Source organism: Penaeus japonicus, unplaced genomic scaffold (assembly GCF_977035675.1).
Source record: "Penaeus japonicus unplaced genomic scaffold, GWHDUDI00000001_assembly GWHDUDI00000016, whole genome shotgun sequence".
Lineage (NCBI taxonomy): Eukaryota > Metazoa > Arthropoda > Malacostraca > Decapoda > Penaeidae > Penaeus > Penaeus japonicus.
This window is the reverse complement of record NW_028234418.1, coordinates 23947987-23952986: the sequence shown is the minus strand read 5'-3', so window position 1 is coordinate 23952986 and position 5000 is coordinate 23947987.

Genomic DNA, 5000 nt, shown 5'->3' with positions numbered 1-5000 from the left:
CCATGGGCAACTCACCCATAAAATTTCACCACAATCCATCAACAACTTTTCGTGTAATCCTGCTGACAAACTGACTGCCTCCCTTCTCAAAGAAAAAGGAAGAAAAAAGAAAGAAAGAAAAAATAGTGAAAAACAACCAACTGACAAAAAAAGGAAAAAAACAAACAAACAAACATCAGATCTGTTTAGAGCAATATGGACGCCAATAAGAGTCGAAGATTATTCCAATTTATAATGGTGATAAGAAATTTCTATAATAGCTTAGAGAAATGCAGATTTAACTTAAACCTTTATCAGTTCCAATATTGAAGACCACATAGTGGAAGAACTTCACTGGATTATATTTAGACAATGTGCATAAAATATGTCTTTTATATTGAGCATCCGATGTGATTTTACTCTTGAAGCGCATATTTCAAAGAAATGAATGTTAAAAAAAAGGAATAATTGTGTGTCCGCGTGTGGTAGTCTGTTCTGTGTGAGTGTTTATCTACACGAAAATAGCCAATGGATTCAATCCCCTTGCAGAGGGCCACGCATTGACTTGGACTGAGGACTGACCACAGGCCGCGGGTTATAAATATGGCCGAAATCTTGTTTATTATAGTTGTAATGATAATAATAAGGAGAAAGACAGTAATAGTAATAGTAGTAATGATAAGAAATGTTGATAATAACAATAATAATGATAACAATAACAATGTTTCATAATGATAATGATAATAACTATCATTATGATTATCATAATTTTCATCAGCCTTATTCTTATTATTATTTGCACTGTCATTACCATAATCACCATCATTATTAGTATAAGCATGATATATCATCATTGCCATCATTATTAGTCATGTTACCATAATCATCTTTATCATTACCATGACTATCATTATTATTATTATCATTACTACTATCATTATTATTATTATTATCATTATCCTCCTCATCACTATCATCGTTAACAGTATTAATACTATGATTATTGTTATTAGTATCATCATCAGCAAGTCCTTTTCATTTTTATTAGTAAATTTTCCGAATAACGCCGCGTTACTAAATACCACAAAAGTGGTATTGATGGATTCCTCTCAACCTCTATTATTCATATATAGTGGAGATAATGCGCGCTTCCACCCCTGGACCCCAAAATTTGGGTCTCTTTCTTTAAGGCACTTCATGCTACCTCGTCCTAATTGTGGGCATATTTCGTTTGCAAAATCTTACTTAACCCAATTACCTACCTAACTTTGCCTAGTTTTGAATTCAGCCCGTGCCAAGGGGGGCTTCGCCCCCCCCCCCTTGTCACCCCCTATTTAGGGCACTTCCACTCAGCTCAGGACACCCGGACCGTTAACACGCTCCCATGGTGCTCCTATCTGCCATGACCCGCCTTGACACTCTCGTGAAGTAGCCCTTGTGGTCTGAAAACTCTTCACTTGGTGCAAGGTCCACGTCCACGTCCCGGCTCCTGACACCTGTTCAGAGCCGGCATAGCATAGGCAACAGGAATTACAAGTCAACCTCTATAAATCGACTTTTATTAAGCATCAAGAGCGGAGTCACAGCCGGCCTTGACATCAAGCTGAGTAGACAACAGAACGACCCGCTCACCCCACAGATGAGTTGCCAAGCCTTCAAATAAGGCTACAATGGCAAGGGTCAGAATTAAAGACAAAAACCCTAACCTACCAAACAGGAGAGCAAAGCTATGGCAATGTTTCGGACTCGCCAAGGTTACAGTCCTCAAAGTAGACGATAGCAGAAATGCCTACTATGCCATTGCCAATGATGAAACAATTGAACAACTCATGACAAAACAATGCAAAGAGCTCTTCAAAAAGGACCATTTTGAAATCCAAGATCCACCAGAATATAACGCAATGAGGACCATAAACATCAGGAACATTGACCGACAGATTGTCGCTTATGATGTGGATGAAATGAAGCAAAACATTGAGAGAGAAAATAGTTGGGCAAAAATAGAGGAAGTAATTAAAATACCGAGCGCACCAACAATTATCAAAGTACGATTGGAAACAAGTCAAATGGCTAAGAAAGCCCTGGAAAAAGGGATGCTGATATTACACCAGTCTATACCACCAAGATACATAGAGAAAGAAATCTTCATAAACATAGTCCCATGCTACAGATGCTACAAATATGATCACGTAGTCAAAGATTGCACAAAACCAGCAGATTACAAAGCTTGCTCAGAATGCGCCTCGGAAACTCACACGTACCAAAACTGCAAAGAAAACACTAAAAAATGCCTTAATTGCAAAGATGACCACCGCACTTTGGCCGCAAAATGTACAATCCGAAAAGAAATAATCAAAGAAAGAACGAAACAAGAGAGACAGACACTACGAAGCCAGAGAACAACCGCTCCCCTGTTACAACAAACAAATTATGCAAGGGCAGCCTCAACCAACTGCCCAGCAACTCAAACTAGCTCGGATACCATAGCTAAATCACTACCACCCAATGCAGCTGCCAGCATCATGAGTGCAATTATCTATGCAACTATCAAAGAAACTATCGAGCCAGGCAGTTTCCAGAGGACGATAGACGAGATGTATACACTGAATGATATACCCAAGGTCAAATACCCAAACAATATTGATGCCCACCAAATACTCGGCATATTGAAAACCACACATGGAAAAGAATCTGAAAAGATATTACCCGAGCCAAATGAAAACACTGAAGACATGGAACACGAAACAAATAACAAAAGAAACAGAGAAACTTCGCCGACACAAGAAATGGCTGCGAAGAAAACGGCGAGCGAGGAAATAACGCAGCGAGGAGCAACTGAGAGAGGTGAAGAATACAGACTTCCGGCGCCAGTCCAGCACCAAGAGCCAGTCCGACCGAAGACGAACAAACCCAGACTAATCCCAGAGATAAGACTAAGAGCAAATGATACAAACATCGGGATTCTCCCCAAGAATCCAACACACAATGAAATTGAGCAACTGATCCGGGCCAAGCTAATCAAGTATAACTATTATCATTACGAAACACACGATGACAAATTCATCGCAGATCTCATCCGGAACAAAACGATTGACCTGAGCGCATATAGGGTGCAATACATAAATGAAGAAGCCTTCAATAACATCATAAACGGGGCAAGAGGAGAACAATACACTGCCAGGAAATCCTCAACTGACCATGACATAATGGAACCAACCAAGCAAACACGCCAATGAATATAAATCCGAACATCAGAAGAAGAAAAGCACACGAATCCTCACGAAAAAGATCACTCTTGGTGGAAGAGAATTGCACCATATCTCGATAACGGAACACCAAATCCAGACTATGCAGCAGCAAATCTATAACGACTAAGGAAAACATACCACAATTATGCTAACAGTCCATAAATTGTTAAAAAAAAAATAAATAAATAAATAAACAAATAAATACAACAAAATAAAACAAAAGCAGCAAGTGGGTTTGCCCCACCCCTTTTATATCTACTACTGCTTCATTTTCATTCTCTCTCTTCAGACGCTCTAGCTAGCTTCCTTCCACGAACCTCCAACCTTTCCTATCCTGCTATAAAAAAAAAAAAAAAAAAAAAAGGGCACTTCGTGCAACATACCTTGCACAAAATACCTCGAAAACCACTATTCTCGCCCTGAAATTCAAGCATGGCTGTGTTTACGTATTTACGGCTGGCGACAAACTGTGGACTGAAAATCCCCAATTAATTACCTGCATGCACTGTTATGTTCTCTCAATAGATGGCGCAATATTCCCCATTATTTACAGTATAATTATAGAGTGCCCTCTATTGAGTGGTCGCGTCATTATCGGTCCTAGTTTCCTATCCTGAGGAATCTATGAGATGAGGTCTCAGTTACTGTCATCACGGCGCAGTGTGGAGTTTATTCGTGGTCCCAGCATTTTCATTTACAGCACTATTTACGTATCATAAGTATCACGAAGTGCCCTGAATAGGGGAGGTCCAAAGGAGGGCAAAGGCTGACTTCAGAACTAGGCAAAGTGACGTTGGTAATTGGGCTAAGATTTTGCATACGAAATATATCCGGAATTCATATTTTACCTTGCAATTTAACTGATCTACTTCATGCCCTCCCTTACTATCGGGACCCAGATTGTGGGTTCTAGGGGTGGAAGCCCGCATTATCTCCACTATATATGAGTAATAGAAGTTGAGATGAATCCATCGATACCATTTTTGTAGTATTTAGTAACGCGGCGTTATTCGGAAAATTTACCCCAAAGATTGATACCAGTAACAGTATATTAGTGAAAGTTAATGATTATTTAGGGAGAGTGAATTATTTTCCTAAGGTGCGCTGTTACATCACATGCCCCTACTTTGTCGGATGGACTAATGCTTTAAGAGCACCTCTTAAATTTTGTAGTGTACTCATCGGCAATATCTCGGGAGTGAGTGATTCCTATTCTGATATTTCTGAAATGATTAATGATTCTTCCACTCATAACACTGATCAGGTACAGGCTGTACAGACAAGGTCATCCAAGAACAAAATGATCCATCCTCTCGTTTTACCAAAGCTCGAGTCCCTAAGCATCACTCCAACGGAATTTGCGAAGTTGCAGAGTTCCTGCTCATCTTTGTCTTCTATCAGGGAGAAGGTCGAGTCGGGGAAAGTGCACACTACCCATGATAGTATGACTTTTGAATTTGTTAAAATTGATGTCTTTAGTAGTACCTTCTGACTGCAGAGCAATAGTAAAGGCTGTAGCTTACGAGTCTCCACTTGCCGGCCATTTTTCACATCACAAGACCTTGAGAAGGATAACCGATCATTTTTATTGGCCAAGTATGGGATGTGATGTGCTGGATTTTTTGTCGGTCTTATGGTAAATGTCAACGAATGTCACACAAAGGGAGAGTAAAACCTGTTCCCCTTAAGCCAATGCCTATAATGATGGAGCCTTTTTCTCGTTGCCATAGATATAGTGGGTCAACTAAGTCCTCCCTCTGAGGATGGTCACAA